The sequence below is a fragment of the Tachyglossus aculeatus genome, chromosome X4 (assembly GCF_015852505.1).
Source record: "Tachyglossus aculeatus isolate mTacAcu1 chromosome X4, mTacAcu1.pri, whole genome shotgun sequence".
Lineage (NCBI taxonomy): Eukaryota > Metazoa > Chordata > Mammalia > Monotremata > Tachyglossidae > Tachyglossus > Tachyglossus aculeatus.
The window spans coordinates 13015570-13036433 of record NC_052098.1 but is presented as its reverse complement, the minus strand read 5'-3'; the positions used below and the strand labels follow the sequence as shown (position 1 = coordinate 13036433).

At 43.0% G+C, this 20864-nt stretch overlaps 1 protein-coding gene and 2 non-coding genes across 4 annotated transcripts in view; all 3 read left to right on the top strand.

Moving 5' to 3' along the window:
* MAMDC2 (MAM domain containing 2) overlaps positions 1-20864 on the top strand; it is a 136972-nt gene that overhangs the window by 24842 nt on the left and 91266 nt on the right. The gene's annotated exons all lie outside the window — the stretch shown is intronic.
* On the top strand, positions 12970-13107 carry LOC119948487. Its single transcript, XR_005456879.1, has one exon. It is a non-coding gene; the product is annotated as a small nucleolar RNA SNORA7 (small nucleolar RNA).
* On the top strand, positions 16981-17108 carry LOC119948643. Its single transcript, XR_005457027.1, has one exon. It is a non-coding gene; the product is annotated as a U6atac minor spliceosomal RNA (small nuclear RNA).

Sequence of the window (20864 nt, the reverse complement as noted above, 5' to 3'; positions counted from 1 at the left end):
CAGCTCTTTTTGAGCTGTGTTTGACCTTCTATTTGCAGTCCCCTTTCTCCTTTTACACATGTTTCCTTGTGTCATGTTATTTCTAGTTACTTTTAGAGGATTTTTTTTGCTTTCTTTGTACTCAAGATTTTCCCACATTTTCTCAAGGTCAGAGTTTATTTTGCAAATCCTTCCAAACTATTTCTTGTTGGTTGATCGATTGTGTGAATCCTGTACATTAAGAGCATCGATTTCTAGGTGTTGCAATCTGCGCATCAGAGGATGAGCCCCAAGGTCAGTGAGGGTGGTTGTGAGGGGTGCCTTTTACTCTAATTGCCTCCAAAATGTTCGGATCAGTAAACTCTATTTGCACTGTGCTATTGTTTATTGAAATCATCTAAAAAGAAAAGGATAGAGGCCTGCTATGCCTTTTCTAGAAGGTGTGCATATTAAAAAAGCAGCAGAGATATAGTACACATACTTTGAATATTTGCAGTCTACAAATATCCAAAATGCTTGGATTTATTTTGAAGTAAGGACGATCCCATGCAATTCTCACATTTTCAGAAAAATAAATACCAAAGTGTCCAAGAAATAGTTAAAGGGGAAGGAACGTTTTTGGTTCAACTAAAAAAAAAAAAAGCCCCGAACTTAGCAGACTTTAATTTAATGAAAGCACAAATTGCGGGCTATGCTCTCTCAACTCTGAGAAGATTCGGGATAGCTATTTTCATTTCATTGTAAATTTTGAGCATTTGAAGGGTACACAAGTTCAGCTCTGCAAGATTGTATGGGGCAAGGGTTTTGTTAGGAATATGAATTATCACTACATTCTAGGTTATATCACCTTTCCTACACAGAGCCACATGTACTTGAACTTCCACCTTTCAAAATGACAATGATGGTTCTTGCATCAGGATTGACAGATGAGCCTTAGTCCTGAGACTTCAGGACTGAGGAGTCTGCAGTGGGCTTGTGATGGGCTTCTAGACTGTGAGCCCGTTGTTGTGTAGGGACCGTCTCTATATATTGCTGACTTGTGCTTCCCAAGCGCTTAGTACAGTGCTCTGCACACAGTAAGCGCTCAATAAATGATTGAATGAATGAATGTGCATAAGAGGCAATTAGATTGGTTTACAAAGTTGTCTGGCCTATCAATTCTATCAATCCTGACACGAAGGTGTTGAACTACAGTCCAACATGGCACTGCCTCCCCCTCCCAGTTATTCATTACGATCTGACCCTGGCTTGGCACCGGCCCCCATGCCTGGCCCCACTGGGCCACTGATGGCCACAGAGCTCCCTGATCTTGCGGGAGTAGGAGGTTGTTAGTCCCACCTCGGACCACTGCTGGCCCTCGGGGATTTTTTTTGTCTTTTTTAGATAAAAAGAAAATAAACACCAAGCTTTATTTCATCTCCTCCACCAACCCTCCCAGGCTCTCCGTGCCCTGCCGGGAAAGCTCAGCCTGGCTCCTTCCCCTCCGCTAGTCCAGAGGGCAGCAGTGGCCACGGGCTACCCAGTAACAGCAGCTCTCTCCCATTGCCAAAATCAGCCAGGACAGTGGAGGGAAACATATTTTCCTGCTTTCCCCCACTCTGGAGCTTCGGAAAATGAGCCTGAACAGTAGAGGGAAATGCTTCCCCCGCTGCAGCTGTCACTTCGGAGCCTGGGAAAATGAGCCGGGACATGTGTGCCTGTGGTCAGCCTAGGTTCCTTCTTCCCGAGCTTCGTGGAAAGTCCTGCCTCTCTCTTCCCTGGCACCACGTCCTGCTCGGAAGGTCCAGTGACTTCAAAATTCAAACTATGGAGAGAGCTGGCCGGAGGATTTATAAATGATAATAATAACTGTGGTACTTGTTAGGCGCCAAGCGCTGTACTAAGTGCTGGGGTAGATACAGGATAATCAGGTCCCGCAAGGGGCTCACAGTCTAAGTGGGAGGGGGAACAGGTACTGGATCCCCGTTTTGCAGATGAGGGAGCTGGGGCCCAGAGAACTTAAGTGATCTGCCCAAGATCACACAGCAGGTAAGTGGCATAGTGGGATTAGAGCCCAGGTCCTCTGATTCCCAGGCCTATGCTCTTTAACATTTTGTACCTTAAAATTTGCCAAACCGTTGTGGAACTGGACCGAGAATCTATGCAAAGAAATTGATTCTAGTGATTTGCACAGCTCTTCTCGCTCTCTCGTTCCTGCCAGTCACGTTTTTACTGGGGTACAGAGTGCAATGAGCAAATAGCTTGGCAGGGGTGCAGTCTTCTAGACTGTAAACCCACTGTGGGCGGGGATTGTCTCTCTTTCCTGCTGAATTGTACTTTCCAAGCGCTTAGCACAGTGCTCTGCACACAGTAAGCACTCAGTAGATACGATTGAATGAATGAATGAATGCAGCACATTGCAAAATGCATGTGCTGTCTTTGCCCATGTTAGCCCAGCTACCGGGCAAACCAGGACTAAAACTCAGGTATCCTGAATCCCAGAGTAATGCTTAGTCCTCTGGATGAACAGCAAGGCTTCTTACTCTTCAAGATATGCCAATTTGTACTTCCCAAGCACTTAGTACAGTGCTCTGCACATAGTAAGCGCTCAATAAATACGATTGTTGATGATGATGATGATATGAGACTTGAACACCTTGCTTTCCAAACACGTTGAAAATCCCAAGCACCTTTTTTTACACACTAGTATTATAAATAAGGTGGTCAGCAAAGCTGTAAGGCACATTTTTATAGTTCACCGTTGTTGAGGAACTAGCACTGTGAGGGGCCCACGTGCTTTTGGGATTATTCAGAAACAGTTCTCATTGAAGAGTGGGTTTATGTTACCTTGGGATCGGCTACTTTGGTCAGGGGTATTTTTTTATCTGAACAGGCACTTCTAGCCTGCTCAAAGGGGGTGCTTTTTCCCAATGTCCTGTAACAGTTTTTGGAGGGTCAGGTTTGGGATCTAAAGACTTTGATGTAGGCAGGGAACGCATCTACCGACTCTGTTATATTGTACTCTCCCAAGTGCTTAGTACAGTGCTCTGCACACAGTAAGTGCTCAATAAGTATGATTAAGTGATTGATTAAATAATAATAATAATAATCATGGTATTTGTTAAGCGCTTACTATGTGCTAAGTACTGTTCTAAGCGCTGGGGTAGATACAAGCACTGGGGTAGGTTGTCCCACGTGGGGCTCATAGTCTTAATCTCCATTTTACAGATGAGGTAACTGAGGCCCAGAGAAGTTAAGTGACTTGCCCAAAGCCACACAGCTGATCAGCGGCAGAGCCGGGATTAGAACCCATGACCTTTGACTTCCAAGCCCGTGCTCTTTCCGCTAAGCCACGCATGATACCTTGACTTCCTTTAACGAGTAGGCAAACATGAATGAAGTGCTTACTATGTGCCAAGCACTGTTCTAAGCACTGGAGGAGATACAAGGTAATCAGACTGGCCCCCGTGGGGTTCAGAGTCCCCATTTTACAGATGAGGCAACTGAGGCACAGAGAAGCTAAGTGACTTGCCCAAAGTCACACAGCTGACAAGTGGAGGAGCAGGGATTAGAACCCATGACCTGTGACTCCCAAGCCCGTGCTCTTTCCACTGAGCCACACTGCTACACATCCTGATGCAGGTTGTCCACTCATGCATCACCTGATAGTGTGCTACCTAGGGAATGGAAGTTGGATAACAGCATTGAGTTCCTCGTGAATAATAAATCTCTGTAATTTAGGAGTTCCCAGATACAGCCTGGTATATAACCTCGACTTTATCAGCATTGTGCTGGAAATGCAAAAACTGTTCATAGTTTTCCACCTATCTTGGGTTTGTGCCTCCAGAGGATGTACATCAACCGACAGCAACAACACACTTTGACGATGCCTGTAGGCTTTACACTTGGAAGAGTTTCCTGGTGGATCAGATTCAGCTGCAAGTACTGTCAGTTAAATATGATGTAAAACCATATAACTTAGAATTCTGTTGTCTCTCTACATTACTCAGACATCACAAAGAAATTTATCATCATCATCATCATCATCAATTGTATTTATTGAGCGCTTACTATGTGCAGAGCACTGTACTAAGCGCTTGGGAAGTACAAATTGGCAACATATAGAGACAGTCCCTACCCAACAGTGGGCTCACAGTCTAAAGGGGGGAGACAGAGAACAAAACCAAAAATACTAACAAAATAAAATAAATAGAATAGATATGTACAAATAAAATAAATAAATAGAGTAATATAGAGTAATAGTAACTGTTAATGCAGTTTTATAACTTCAGGCATAGGCATAATCATTTTTGAGTTGGTGCTCCAAGTATCCAACTAACTCTTGGGCCCTTCCACACCTCATGAAGGCATTCTTTTGTCTTCAAAAGCAATGGTTCATGTATTCTATTTCCTGTTTCAGCTTCAGAACCATTCTTAAAGACGAGGAAAATGCTTAGCTCAGTTTCAGGGCGGTTCCTGATAGACCGTTTAACTTTGGGGGAAGATTTGCAATAATAATAATTATGGCCTCTATTAAATGCTTACAGTGTGTTAAGTGCCTGGGTAGATACAAGAGAGGGGATGTAGGCAAGAGGCAGGAGGTTGGCAGTAAGATAGATGAGATCGAGGTACAGTGAGTTTGGTGTTAGTGGAGGGAAATGCGCAGGTAGGGTTGTAGTATCTCATATCTAACCCAGTGCTTAATACAGTCCATGGAACATTGTCTTATGCTGTCGAGTCGTCTCTGACCCATAGCGACTCCATGGACACATCTCTCCTGGAATGCCCCTCTTCCATCTGCAATCACTCTGGTAGTGTATCCATAGAGTTTTCTTGGTAAAAATTTGGAAATGGTTTACCATTGCCTTCTTCTGTGCAGTAAACTTGAGTCTCCACCCTTGTCTGTTTCCCATGCTGCTGCTGCTGCCCAGCACAGGTGAGTTTTGACTTGTAGGAGATTGCTTTCCACTTGCTAGCCGCTGCCCAAACCAAGAATGGAATGGGTATGCCACTGCTTGACTCTCCCTTTTGTAGTCGAGACTGGCAGACTACTGGAAAACTCTCCAGGTGAGATCCTGAAAAGACGCTTGGAACATAGTAAGCACTTAACCAACAACACAATTGTTATTATTAGTAGTAGGAGGCAAGCAAGGTAAGGTAGGAGGGGGAGACCCGATGGAGTGCCTTCAAACCTATGGTAAGGAGTTTCTCTTTGGATGGGCAGCCATAGGAGGCTTTTGAGAAGTGGGGCCACTTGAACTGAGTAATTTTTAAGAAAAATGATCTGGGGAGAGATCTTGATTTAGAATCCTTAGGGTGATAATTCTTTCCAGAGCTAGATTTCCATCTGTTGGAGAAGGGATAAACCAGAAAATTCTAACACTGTGTTGGAAGCTGATGGTGGGTCTCAGGGGACTCTTCCACAACAGCTGCTGCCGCCTCCCCTGCATTCCCCAACCCCACATGCAGCTGACCCAGACGTACGAAAGGAGGGGAAAGGTGCCAATGGCAGTCAGAATCCTGGCCCTACATGGTTTGTACTAGTGAAGGCCCAAGCCTCAGTGTGTAATTTTGGCCATCAAGTATCTTGGTGATCCTTAGACAGAACCAAACAGATTATAAAGTGATGCATTACAAGAAGGCCAATGCGTTTTAAAGTGTTCCTCTGTTTCATCTGCAGCACAACAAAACAATGCAAGGAATGTATTGTCATTTGCAGTTGTAACAAATTGACATACAGTACTTGGGAATTGGAGATTTTTACTTCGGACTTTCCACACTAAGCTGTTACCGATATATGAGATGTAGGAAAAATAGATTTTTTTTTAAGTTTTTGTTTTTAAATACTCCTAGAGTGCACACTGATATTTGATTATCTTTGCAACTGAAAGAGTAGCAGCATGAACTAATGGAAAGAGCACAGGCCTGGGAATCAGATAACCTGGGTTCTAATACCAGCTTTGCCACTTGTCTGCTGTGTGACCTTGGGCAAAACACTTGACTTCTATTTGCCTCAATTCCTCATCTACAAAATGGGGATTAAATCCTCCCTCTCTGACTGTGAGTCCCACGTGGGACAAGGACTGTGCCCAACCCGATTGTCTTGTATCTACCCCAATGCTTAGTACAATCCCCGGCTCATAGTAAGTGCTTTGCAAGTGCCATAAAAAAAATAAATCCTAAAAGCAACTGAAATGGGTTAATTTGCACTTTAAAATTGATATGAGAACATTCAAAAACTGTAGCAATTATCACATGCATAATTAAATGAATGAGAAATTGCTTGTGACTACACAAGCAAATTACTACACAGAATTTTAAGAACACTAATTAATTTGACAGATAAAATTAAGCCCTTTAATATTATTTGTAACGCCAATTAGCAGATGGTAACACTTGTTCAGGGATTCTTAGTTTTGTCTCATGTCCTTGCACTTTGGGTTGTTTGAGAAATGCAGTACTGTGAGCTGCCACTAGCACCCAAAAATAACGGGATCGTGGATTCTATAGTTCACTCATTTCTTAAATCATATTCATTGAGCGCTTACCGTGTGCAGAGCACTGGTGTCAAACACTCTAAAGAGGAAGGCATGAGGGGTGGATATGGGAGGGAAGAGAATATAAATCTAAAAGCAGAGTAACATAAAATCATATTCCAGATTCTTGGTCTCTCAACTCTCAAAGTTTAAAAAAGCAATCAAGCAATCAATCAGTTGTATTTATTGAGCACTTACGGTGGACAGAGCACTGTACTAAGTGCTTGGGAGAGTATGATATAATAGAGTCTATTTTGTAGCGGTTACACGGTGCCAAATTAATCAAAAGTTATATACAGAGGGACTACCAATGTCCTATGCATGACACAGGTCCCTCCATTCCTCAAGAACATCCAATGGCTACCTATTGCCTTCTTTGTCAAGTAGAAACTCCTTACCTTTGGCTTCAAGGCTGTTCCTCAGCTTTCTCCACCTTTTACATCTCAGATGTCTTCACTCGCTACTCCCCAGCTTGCAGTCTTTGCTTTTCCTTAGTGATCATTGTTTTTAACTATGCTTCTCTCTCCAAACTCCCACCTTTGATCCTTTGGTCAGACCCTTCTCCCAGGTGAAACTCCCTCTCCCAGGCCATCTTCAAGCCCTCCTGAAATCCCACCTCTTCCAGGAAACCTTTCCCAGTAAATTCCCGCTACTTCAAATCACACCAAACAGCAGCCCCCTCTGTATTCACCTTCCAAATCAGCCCTTATCTATAGATCAACATCGAGATGGTGTGAAGATTGATTAACATATGTTACCTTTTTATTCCTCTATTTCATCCTACCATACTTTTGCTACTACCAGTTGTATCCTTGTTCTTTCTCTTGCTCCCATGCTTTGCAAATAATTTGTGTTTGTCTATCTCCCTTATTAAATTGAAAGCTCCTTAAAGGACAGGATATGTGTTTCTTACTTGTATTGATTCTCCCAAACATACCCATTCATTGCACTCAGTGACCCAGAAGGAATATAACTGGCAGGAACGAGAGAGCGTGAGCAATTCCGTGCAAACCACTAGTACTAGAATCAATCCCGTCACGCAGATTCTTGGTCTTAAATTCTTAGGACCAAGGCTCGTCCATTGCTCTTGGCAGGAGACACCAACGGTCTTCCAAATGCTTAGTACAGTGATCCACATGCACAGAGGTGCTCAGTAACTACCACTGATTGATTAATGTTCGGATACTTCTGAACTGGACCCTCATCAACATCTTCAGCCCACTGAAAGGGGACTTTAGGATAACTTTAAATTCATTTTATAAAGTCATACAGTACATGAGTCCTCCTTGAAAGGGATTATCTTTTCATCAGAAATGTTCTGGATTTTGTATTCTTTTTTTCTTTTTTCTCCTATGATGACAGTGTTAATTCCAAATTCTTTTCTCAGTTGGTCACATTTTTCTGTCTGTGGAGGCCAAAGGACAAACAAAATCTGTGGAAAAGCAGGGAAAAAAATAATGGTATTTATTAAGCACTTATTGTGTGTCAAGCTCTGTTCTAAGCACTGTGGTAGATACAGGCTTATCAGGTTGGACACAGGTTAAGCCCCACATGGGACTCACAGTCCAAACTGGAGGGAGGAGGATTTAAGCTCCATTTTATAGATGATAATAATAATAATAATGATGGCATTTGTTAAGTGTTTACTATGTGCGAAGCACTGTTCTAAGTGCTGGGGGGGATACAAGGTGATCCAGTTGTCCCACGTGGGGCTCACAGTCTTAATCCCCATTTTACAGATGAGGTAACTGAGGCACAGGGAAGTTAAGTGACTTGCCCAAAGTCACACAGCTGACTAGTGGCGGAGCTGGGATGAGGTAACTGAGGCACAGAGAAGTTAACTGACTTGCCCAAAGACACACAAGCAATTTGAAGAGCTGGGATTAGAACCCAGGTTTTCTGACTCCCAGGCTTGTGCTCTTTCCACTGGGCCACACTGCTTCTTGATCAAGTATTTGATTCTCTTGATCAAATCTAGGAAAGTGAAATCTAGGAAGAGGATATATATCCTCAGCACTTGGGCATATGTATTTGTTAAGTAGTTGAAAGTTATTCTGACTTGTAAATATTTTTATGTCTGTTTCCTTCTGGGCAGGGAATGTTTCACTTCTCTGTGCTGTACTTTGGCAAGTGCCTAGTACACAGAACTGCACCCATTGGACACTCAATAAATAGTGTTACAGCTACTACTAGATGATTTTCCAGGTAAATTGGGCAAAAATCTTTTGACAAAGAAGATGGAGTTGTTCTGGACCTCAGTTACCAGATTTATTGTTTACACTACTTAAATTCACTGAATAATGGCATAATCTCTGATATTTGCTAGTGTAGATATCAGTTCTGAATACTCTGAATGGGGAATTTTATTTTAAAGATTTTCCTAGAAGTGTGTGTTTGGGGTAATTTTTCATACATGTCAGTTTTTTCTTCCTTTCTGCTAATTAAATGCTTTCTCTTCATTTGAAGAGCTGTTAAGATGAAGAGCTGTTATGAAAAGAAACAGCACATTTATTTTTGGACTGTGGAAACAATGAGATATTTGAAAATTACAAGAGTGAGCTTTGAATTTGACTAAGTACTGTCAGTTAAGATGTTTATATCTAATTGGTTCCTTTTTGTGAGCCCCTATGGAAAAATCTTTTGATCAGTCAGTTTTTCTCTTTACCATGTTATATAACATCTACACCAGACAATTAATCAAAGTTAAGCTAGTGCAGAACCAATTAATTGTGTGTTGGATACATATAAATAGGCAAATGTCAACCTGGAAGTTGCCTTATGAAATCTAGTGTGAAGAAAAAGAGAACCTCTTACATTCAAGTTCACTGAGAAAATTGGTAAGCCAGTCAAGAAGTCAATAACAGCTGGTTATTCCAAGCAAGTTTCTAATTTAGGAAGAAACATCCGGGATAGAACTTAATTACTGAAAGCTTTTTTTTAAAAAAAAATCCAACAAAACAGCAAAAAGGGTTTTATGACTAAAAATTTAATTCAGTAGATTCAGGCAAACAAAATAGGATTTTCATTTGTAGTTTAAAATGTATTAGGGTTTGAACTCCCTTGGAGAAGAACTCATTCAACTACCACAGCTTCAATTACCATCTGTATGGGGATGATTCCCCAATCTACCTCTGTTGCCCTGACCTCTCTCCTTCTCTGGAGTTTCGCATTTCCTCCTGCCTTCAGGACATCTCTACTTGGGTGTCCCACCAACACCGCAGATTTAACATTTCCAAAACGGAACTCATCTTCTCACCCAAAGCCTGTCCTCCTCCTGACTTACCTATCACTGCAGACAATACCACCATCCTCCCTGTCTCAGAAACTTCTAACTTTGGCATTATTCTCATTTCATTTCTCTCATTTAACCCTCACATTCAATCTGTCACGAAATCCTGTTGGTTCTATGTTCACCATATCACTAAAATCCGTCCTTTCCTCTCCATCCAAATTGCCGCTACGTTGATCCAAGCATCGATCCTCTCCAACCTTGACTACTGCATCGGCCTCCTTGCTGACTAAGCCCTCATTTCCCCTACCTGCCCTATTGACTATGCACTTGACAGCATACCTCTTAAGCACTTTTATAATAATAACAATGATGGTATTAAGCGCTTACTATGTGCCAAACACTGTTCTAAGCTCTTGGGGGGTGGGCGGGGATACATGGTAATCACGTTGTCTCATGTGGGGCTCAGTCTTAATCCTCATTTTTACCGATGAGGTAACTGAGGCCCAGAGAAGTGAAGTGACTTGCCCAAGGTCACACGGCAAACAAGTGGTGAAGCCGGGATTAGAAGCAGTGTGGCTTAATGGAAAGAGCACGGGCTTGGGAGTCAGAGGTCATGAGTTCAAATCCCAGCTCTGCCACTTCATTCATTCATTCAATCGTATTTATTGAGCACTTACTGTGTGCAGAGCACTGTACTAAGCGCTTGGGAAGTACAAGTTGGCAACATATAGAGACGGTCCCTACCCAACAGCGGGCTCACAGTCTAGAAGGGGGAGACAGACAACAAAACAAAACATATTAATGAAATAAAATAAATAGAATAGTATTGTCAGCTTGTCAGCTGTGTGACTTGGGCAAGTCACTTAACCTCTCTGTGCCTCAGTTACCTCATCTGTAAAATGGGGATAAAGACTGTGAGCCCCACGTGGGACAACCTGATAACCTTGTGTCTACCCCAGTGCTTAGAACAATGCTTGGCACATAGTAAGCGCTTAACAAATACCATGATTATTATTATTATTATTAATAATAATAAAAACAATAATAACCCTAGTCCTCCTGACACCCAGGCCCGTGCTCTATCCATTAGGTCACATTGCTTCTCTAATGTACACATCTTTATACTCTACTATTTTCTCTATCTGCAATTTATTTCATTGTTTCCTCCTGTAGACTGTAAGCTCCTTGTAGGCAGGGTTGACATCTACCCAAGTTCTTGGTACAGTGCCCTGCACACAGTAAGCCTTAAATAAACACCATTGATTGATTGATATTGCTCTAGATGAAGTACTGAAAATTCTGGCTATAAAATAAAAACTCAAAAACCATTGGATTTTATCATATGCAAATATTTTGGTTAGTTTGAAAATAAATGCTAATAAATGCTAGGCTGTTATTGTTGAAAGAAGATGGAAGAATACTCTGCTAGTGAGGGGAAAGTGGGATTTTTTTTTTATGCCTGAAGTATCCAAATTAGTTCTTAATAAATTGCCCAAATAGTCACTCTCATCATTGTTCATACCCTTCCTCCTATCTGGAATGCTTTCCCCCTTCACATTCAACAAACATCCACTCTCCCCATCTTCAAAGCCATACTAAAATTCTATCTTCACCAGGAAGCCTTCCCTGATTAATTTCTCATCTCTCAACACCATTTTCCCTTCCCACTGCATCACTTATGCATTGGAGTTCATACCCCATAATCACTTAAGTATTCACCCCAACTCCACCTGCCCAGCAATGATGTACATATTTTTTTATCGATGGTAAATCCCCCTTCCTGTAATTTAAGCCTGTCTCCCCCTCTAATGGTAAGTTCCTTGAGGGTAGGGAACGTGTTTACCAACTCTGTAATATTGTACTCTTCCAAGGGGTTAGTACAGTGCATTACACACAGGAAGCGCTCAGTAAATATCACGGATTGATTGATTAACTTCCCTCTGTTAGATCATAAGCTTCTTGAGGGCAGGGATTGTATCTACTTAGTCTACTGTATTCTTCCATGAGCTTTGTACAATGTTCTGCACTTAACGAGCACTCAATAAATGTCATTAATTGCTAGGTGATGCTACTGATGGTAAGAACCAATCTGTGTCTGAATAGACCGTTGTGGGACTGAAACACCCCACTGCATTGTTTGCATTCAGTGGTACTTATTGAACGCTTACTGTGTGCAGTGCACTGTACTAAGTGCTGAGTAGATCCCTGCTCTGATAATGGGCTTTTTTTCCCCATACAGGTCCATCTCTGTTTTTGAGTCTGTCTCTTGATCCCCAATTATTCATGAAGGAGAGCACCCCAACTCCCGATTGCTGCCTCTCAGGCAGATCTGTTTGCCGAAGTGGTCTCCCAACAACTCACCGCTATGTTGCACTGTGCATCTCTAGGGCTTTAAACCATTAATTCTGTCCTCCTGGCTAACACGTGCCCCACTTTTAGTTCACCATACAACAGCTTCTTGGGTGACCTGTTGTCTTCTATTCTCCTCCCGCGTTCTGACCAATGAAGCAGTGTTACTGTGAGCAGTATTCTTCTGAAAAGATAGCTGCATGGCCTAGTGGAAAGCACAGGCCTGGGGGTCAGAGGACCTGGGTTCTAATCCCCACTCCACCACTTGCCTTCAGTGTGACCTTGGGCAAATACCAGTTTTCCCTCCCTCTTAGACTGTAAGCCCCTTGAGGGACAGGTACAGGGATCTAACAGTCTAAGCAGTTTGTGTTTTTTGAAGGAAATAATGAATCCCCATTGAAAAGGCAGAGAGCTGGCTAAGGAAGTTGGAGGAGGGGAGTAGTACACACCCCCAAATGGGATTAACAATTTTTCAATTCTTCTGAGCGCTTACTAGTCAAAATTCTACTGTAATCCTTCACAATTTCTGAGCTATTAAATTGACTCCTAGTTTGCCTGCCTCCTAGGGGGATTGGGAGACTTAAATAATCAATTCATGGTATTTATTGAATGCTTACTGTGTGCGGTGAACTGTACTAAGGGCTTGAGAGAGTACAATAATGTTATTGTACCCAACTATTGGAAATGAGTTATTTGTACAGTATTAAATCCTCTCTCAGGGTCATACCTGGAGAGTTTCCAGTACTCTACCAATTTTGACTACGGTAGGGGGGGTCAAGCAGAGGCATATCCATTCCCTTCCTAGCTTGGTCAGTGGCTAGCGAGTAGAAGGCAATCTGCTACAACTCAAAACTCACTCAAAACCCAGCAGTATTAATGAGTAAACCCTTGTGACTCCTCTCAGGGTCGCTCCTGGAGAGTTTCCAGTACTCTACCAGTCTCGACGACGGGAGGGAGAGTCAAGCAGAGGCATACCCATTCCATTCCTAGCTTGGACAGTGGCTAGTGAATGGAAGGCAATCTGCTGCATGTCAAAACTCCCCTGTGCTGGACAGCAGCGGCATGGGAGAGAGTCGAGGGCGGAGACTCAAGTTTACTGAGAGGAAGGAGGCAATGGTAAACCACTTCCAGATTTTTACCAAGAAAACTCTATGGATACGCTATCGGGACAATTGCAGATAGAGGTGGGGCGTTCTGGGAGGGATGTGTCCATGGTGTTGCTATGAGTCGGAGACTACTCGACAGCATAAGACAAGACTGGACAAACCCTTGTGAACCACAACTCATTTTATGAGAAAAATATTCTATATATGATCCTTAAATTTCAAGAGATTTCGCCTACTGCCTTGTAGTTTTACAAAACAGTGTAAATTGCTGACCCTTTCAAATCCATTTGTTGGTAGTGTTGGGGACTTCATTCTTGAAACTAACAAAGATTTTATTCCCTTCATGTAGAAATGATAGTGATGTTTATCTCTGCTCTCTTGACCCCATCCATCTTTCTGAGCGCCTCACACCCCACCTCGCCTCCCTCTCCTCTACCCAATCTTGATGATCAGATTACTGCTCTCAACTCTACCCTTTCTACTCAGCTAGACTCACTCGCTCCCCTTTCCCTTAGCCGCTCTCATACCACTAACCCACAGCCCTGGATCACTGCCACTGTCCACCTCCTTCGCTCTTATGCTTGAGCTGCCGAATGTCTAAACACCATGCCAACCTCGTTCACTTCAAGTTTATCCTTTCCTGCCTTAACTCAGCCCTCTCCTCTGCCAGACAAAACTATTTCTCCTCCCTTATTGACACCCATGCCCATCATTCCCGTCAGCTCTTCCGTACATTCAACTCCCTTCTCAGGACCCGGTTCCTCCCCCTCCTCCTTCCCTCACCCCCAACGATCTGGCCTCCTACTTCATTAATAAAATTAAATCCGTCAGGTCTGACCTCCCCAAAGTCACTCTCTCCCTTTCTCCAACCTCACGGCTCTCAACACTCTCTGCTACTCTCCCATCCCTCCCAGCAGTATCCTCAGAGGAGCTCTCCTCCCTCCTCTCAAGTTCTACTCCGGCCACTTGTGCTTCTGACCCCATTCCCTCTCATCTCATGAAATCTCTCGCTCCGTCCCTTCTCCCCTCCTTAACTTCCATCTTCAACCACTCACTCTCTACTGGTTCCTTCCCCTCTGCCTTCAAACATGCCTATGTCTCTCCCATCCTAAAAAAACCCTCTCTTGACCCCACCTCACCTTCTAGTTATCGCCCCATCTCCCTCCTACCATTCCTTTCCAAACTCCTTGAATGAGTCGTCTACACGCACTGCCTCGAATTCCTCAACACCAACTCTCTCCTTGGCCCCCTCCAGTCTGGCTTCCGTCCCCTACATTCCATGGAAACTGCCTTCTCAAAGGTCACCAATGACCTCCTGCTTGCCAAAGCCAACGGCTCATACTCTATCCTAATCCTCCTTGACCTCTCAGCTGCCTTCGACACTGTGGACCACCCCCTTCTCCTCAACGCGCTATCCAACCTTGGCTTCACAGGCTCCGTCGTCTCCTGGTTCTCCTCTTTTCTCTCCGGTCATTCATTCTCAGTCTCTTTTGCAGGCTCCTCCTCCCCCTCCCATCCCCTTACTGTGGGGGTTCCTCAAGGTTCAGTTCTTGGTCCCCTTCTGTTCTCGATCTACACTCACTCCCTTGGTGACCTCATTCGCTCCCACGGCTTCAACTATCATCTCTACGCTGATGACACCCAAATCTATATCTCTGCCCCTGCTTTCTCCCCCTCTCTCCAGGCTCGCATCTCCTCCTGCCTTCAGGACATCTCCATCTGGATGTCTGCCCGCCACCTAAAACTCAACATGTCGAAGACTGAACTCCTTGTCTTCCCTCCCAAACCCTGCCCTCTCCCTGACTTTCCCATCACTGTTGACGGCACTACCATCCTTCCCATCTCACAAGCCCGCAACCTTGGTGTCATCCTCGACTCCGCTCTCTCGTTCACCCCTCACATCCAAGCCGTCACCAAAACCTGCCGGTCTCAGCTCTGCAACATTGCCAAGATCCACCCTTTCCTCTCCATCCAAACTGCTACCCTGCTTGTTTAAGCTCTCATCCTATCCCGTCTGGACTACTGTATCAGCCTCCTCTCCGATCTCCCATCCTCGTGTCTCTCCCCACTTGAATCCATACTTCACGCCGCTGCCCGGATTGTCTTTGTCCAGAAACGCTCTGGGCATGTTACTCCCCTCCTCAAAAATCTCCAGTGGCTACCAATCAACCTATGCATCAGGCAGAAACTCCTCACCCTTGGCTTCAAGGCTCTCCATCACCTCGCCCCCTCCTACCTCACCTCCCTTCTCTCCTTCTACAGCCCAGCCCGCACCCTCTGCTCCTCTGCTGCTAATCTCCTCACCGTGCCTTGTTCTTGCCTGTCCTGCCGTCGACCCCCGGCCCATGCCATCCCCCTGGCCTGGAATGCCCTCCCTCCCCACATCCGCCAAGCTAGCTCTCTTCCTCCCTTCAAGGCTCCACTGAGAGCTCACCTCCTCCAGGAGGCCTTCCCAAACTGAGCCCCCTCCTTCCTCTCCCTCTCGTCCCCCTCTCCGTCCCCCCCATCTTACCTCCTTCCCTTCCCCACAGCACCTGTATATATGTATATGTGTTTGTACATATTTATTACTCTATTTATTCATTTATTTTACTTGTACATATCTATTCTATTTGTTTTATTTTGTTAGTATGTTTGGTTTTTTTTTTCCTCTGTCTCCCCCTTTTAGACTGTGAGCCCAATGTTGGGTAGGGGCTGTCTCTATATGTTGCCAATTTGTACTTCCCAAGCGCTTAGTACAGTGCTCTGCACATAGTAAGCACTCAATAAATACGATTGATTGATTGATGTTTAATTCTGCATGCACTTTAATGTACAATATTTTCTAAAGATTTTTCAAGTACCATTTTTTCCCCCAAAACTGACAGAGTGTGTCTGAAATATGATCTTTTGTGAAATAATGCCATGGCAGTATGGCCCATTTTGAGGGGGTTTGGACTATTATATCCAGCCAATTATTATAAAAAATTTGATCCCGAAACAGCAGTCCTTACAGAGAACAGCAAATTTGTGAAATGGTTCAGCAGCTATTAAAAATAAATCATGTCAAAGGCTCCAACATACTAAATCATTTAAAATATGAAGTTACATTTATACTTAGCCACCGTATGGTAACTTATATTCAGCAATACGGGATAGTAGTGTAAGGGAGAAAAAGCACCGTTTTTAAAAACGGTAAAGTATGAGGCTAGGACTTTGAAAAGAATTAATCAAGAACCCCTACTTTTTTCAAACCTTTGAAAATATCTCCAGGACTAATCCAAAGTGGGATGTTACCAGGGACTTTCCTCAACTTGACTTTCCCTGACCTCATTTTAAAGAGAAAAATAATTTCACAAAGAATAAGGCACACAGTCTCTCTAAGGCAGTAATCTGCGCCTTTGGCAACAGTTAGATCAAGGTCCATTTGGGCAGATATTAAAGATGACAAAATGGGTAATTTACAATAATGAATACACAGAAAACATTTGGGGTTCAGGGCGGGCAAGATTAGGAAAGGAATTTGGACAAATAAAAGTCTGAAAAGTCTGGCTTGTAAAACAGGAAAATAACCCAACAAAAGCAAAACATTAGACCATGCTTCTTTTTTTATGGTATTTGTTAAGTGCTTTCTATGTGTCAGGCACTGTTCTAAACTCTGGGGTAGATATAAGGTAATCAGATTGGACACAGTCCATGTTCCACATGGGACTCATGGTCTTAATCCCCATTTTACAAATGAGGTAACTGAGGTACAGAGAAGTTAAGGGACTTGCTCAAGGTCACACAGCAGACAAGTGGCAGAGCCGGGATTAGAACTGTGTTGTATGAAAGGAGAGAAGATTAGCACTCCCCTTGAGAAGGATGGAAGAGGACCTAGTGGCCTATACAACACATATATGGTTAAGGCATTGTCACCTATTTTGTGGCATCTAACCAAGTTTTTCTTCTAGACTGTGAGCCCACTGTTGGGTAGGGACCGTCTCTATATGTTGCCAACTTGTACTTCCCAAGTGCTTAGTACAGTGCTCTGCACACAGTAAGCGCTCAATAAATACGATTGAATGAATGAATGAATGAATATCCTTCAGACTCCCAGGCCAATGCTTTAAACACTAGGCTATGCTTCTTGTTATAATTTCAGGTAACTTTGTAAATTTTTCCTTAAGTTTATGAAGTTATCTGAAATTATAAGCAAGCATTGGCATATATTACAAAAGAAGTAGGTACATTTTGAGACCAAAGTCAAGGGATGGTATATGCATATTCCTTTTATTATTATGATATTTATTAAACATTTATACGGTGAGTGCTGGGGTAGATACAAGATAATCAGATTAGAAACTGTCCTTCTTCTACAAGGAGCACAAAATCTAAGAAGCAGGGAGAAACAGGCAATATTATCCCCATTTTGCAGATGATGAAACCGAGTCCGGAGAGATTAAGTGATTTGCCCAAATCAGACAGCACGCCAGAGGCAGAGCTGGCATGCGAACTCAGGTTTCTTAATCCCAGTCCTAATGTTCTTTCTACTAGGCCAATGCTGCCTTTCTGTGGAAGACAATATTGCAAGGAATTTATGTGGATTTGAAAACAGAATATTTGACAGAGAATTAAGGATATTTTATGTGCGACTTTGCTGAAAGCCCTGATACTTTTTAAACGGCTCAAACCTAAAGGTGAAATTTGGCATCAGCCCAAAAATACAACTCCATGTGGATAATTTGTAGGCAGGATTGGACTGTGAAAAATGACATGTCTGACAAAGAAGAACCCCTTTCATTTATGCTGACAATGGTTCAAATTATTAACGTGTCTTTAATTTTTGTGCTGCTATATTTATCTACTAGAAAGATGATTGCCCTTCCCACCACTATCAGAAAAAGTATTCCTTTGAGAAAAGAGATCTTTCGGAAGAAAATATTTTGTCCGTACAAAATCCTTCCCAGTTTAAGTCCGTTTTCTTCCTACTTTTCAGTGCCTGCTCTAGACACTGATGAGAACCTTGGGAAGCAGCAAAAAGAACACAGATTTGGGAGTCAGAGGACGTGAATTCCAATCCCAGTTCTGCCATTTGCTTGCTGAGGGACCTTGGGCAAGTCACTTCCCTGTGCCTCAGTTTCCTCAACTGTAAAATGGGGATCCAATACCCTTTTGCCCTCAAAAATTTTTTTAAAAAAGAAACTGCTTGGACTGTGAACTCCCTGTTCCTTTCCCACAAGGGCTCACAGTCCGAGAGATGGTGAACAGTTATTTGTCCAAGGTCACACTGCAGGCAAGTGGAGCTAGTATTAGAACCCCAGTCCTCTGACTCCCAGGGCTGTGCTCTTTCCACTGGACCACACCACTCCCCAGCATATATCTCTCTGTACTCTAGGGATACTTAGGCCCATGTCATAAACCATCCAAAACTGAACTCCTTTTCTTCCCACCCAAACCCTGTCCTCCCCTTGACTTTCCTGTCACTGTTGACAGCACCGCCATCCTTCCTGCCTCACAAACCCTTCACCTTGGTGCTATTCTTGACTCCTCTCCCTCATTCAACCCACATATTCAGTCACTAAATTCTGGCGGTTCAATATTGTAATAATAATAATAATGGTATTTGTTAAGCTCTTATTATGTGCCAGGCACTGTACTAAGCACTGGGGTAATACAAGCAAATCGAGTTGGACACAGTCCCTGTCCCACATGGGGCTCACAGTCTCAATCCCCATTTTACAGATGAGGTAACTGAGGCCCAGAGAAGTGAAGTGACTTGCCCAAGGTCACACAGCATTCTCCCAAGCACTTAGTACAGTGCTCTGCACACAGTAAGCACTCAATGAATATGATCAACTGACTTACCGACTTCACGACATCACTAAAATCCACCCTTTCCTCTCCATCCAGACTGCTACCACGTTAATCCAAGCACTTATCTTATCCTACTTTGATTACTGTATCAGCCTCCTTGCTGAACTCCTTGCCTCTTGTCTCTTCCCTACTCCAGTCCAGACTTCATGCTGCTGCCTGGATCATTTTTCTACAAAATTGTTCAGTCCATGTTTCCCACTCCTCAAGAACCTCCTGTGGTTGTCCACCTCCGTATCAAACGGAAACTCTCGGCCATCGGCTTTAAAGCACTCAATCACTTTGCCCACTCCTACCTCACCTCTCTACTCTCCTGCTACAACCCAGCCGGGACAGTTTGCTCCTCTAATGCCGACCGACTCCTGGTACCTCAATCTGGTCTATTTCACCGCTGACCTCTCCCCTACATCCTGCCTCTGTCCTGGAACACCCTCCCTCTTCATATCTGACAGAGGAGCACTCTCCCCATCTTCAAAGCCTTATTGAAGTCATATCTCCTCCAAGAGGCCCTCTCCGACTGGCCCTAATTGCCTCTTCTCCCACTCCCTTCTGTGTTGCCCTTGCACGTAGATTGCTCCCTTTAATCACCCCTCCCTCAGCCCCACATCACTTATATATGTATCCATAACTTATATTAACGTCTAGACTGTAAGTTCATTGTGGCAGGCATCTTGTCTACCAATTCTGTTATGTCTTACTCTCCAGAGTAAGCGCTCAATAAATATGATTGATACAGATGATTTTTTTGAAATTCTTTATCCGTCATTCATTCATTCATTCAGTCATATTTATTGAGCGCTTAATGTGTACAGAGCACTGTACTAAGCGCTTGGGAAGTACAAGTTTGCAACATATAGAGATGGTCCCTACCCGACAGCGGGCTCACCATCTTCCTTCAGAACATGACTTGAAGGTAATGCCAGCATCATAAATTTTTCTTATTGCAGAAAAAGAAACCCAATGTGTTTTTTTTTAAAAGAGAAAACATTCATTTTGAGGAACGTACTTCATCTCGACATTTTTTTCCAGTTTTGGTATTATGTCAAAATTAAGCAAGAAAAAAGACCCGGTTGGCTGATCGTGAATGAATTTAAAAGATGAATTTTAGTATCACTAAGATGGAGCTCAATAAACAAATACCTAAAGAACAGTGCTTCCTCTCTTGTAAGATTTTAGAAAAAGGGAAATTGTTCCACTGTTTAAAAAGAGAGATTAAAAGCAAAGCACCTTTTGAGCCGTATGTGGAACTTGTACATTTTGTATCTGCCAGTTCTGAAAGCCTACGATTGAGTCCCGATTGTTTTTTGGAAGTTAGCATATTTTATTTGGGGATCCAGATTTTTAGTGCTTGGATAACAAATGACTTAAATTAGCTTTAAATATTTAACTATCTATAATATTTTATTCTGTTCCTCCTATTTTAACATATGAACTTTTGAAACTTGCAGAAATAGTTCCAACTTTAGTTTATTGACTATCTATTGCCTAACTCTTTGTTTTAGTAAGTTATCTGAAGAACATTTTCCCTTGGGCCTACCAGAATGTTTACACTCTTGTGGCAACAGGAGAGCATTTTAATAACATTGTTCCCTAAAAATAGTCACTTTGGTCCTTCATTAAACTAAGTGTCAAGACTCAGAGTTATTACAGAAGTCTGTTGATGATTAAAAAAAAGAAGGCATCAACTTTTCACTGGGAAATTGTCATATAAGGTTGTGAGCCCTTGGAGTAGAGAGAAACAAATGCCAGAGGCAATGTTCTTTCCTTTGCTTAAAAAATAGCCAAGAAAAATGCTGCTTTATTAGTAGGCTGCACAGTTGCTAAGATACTGTAGTTCCTTCACTTAGCGCC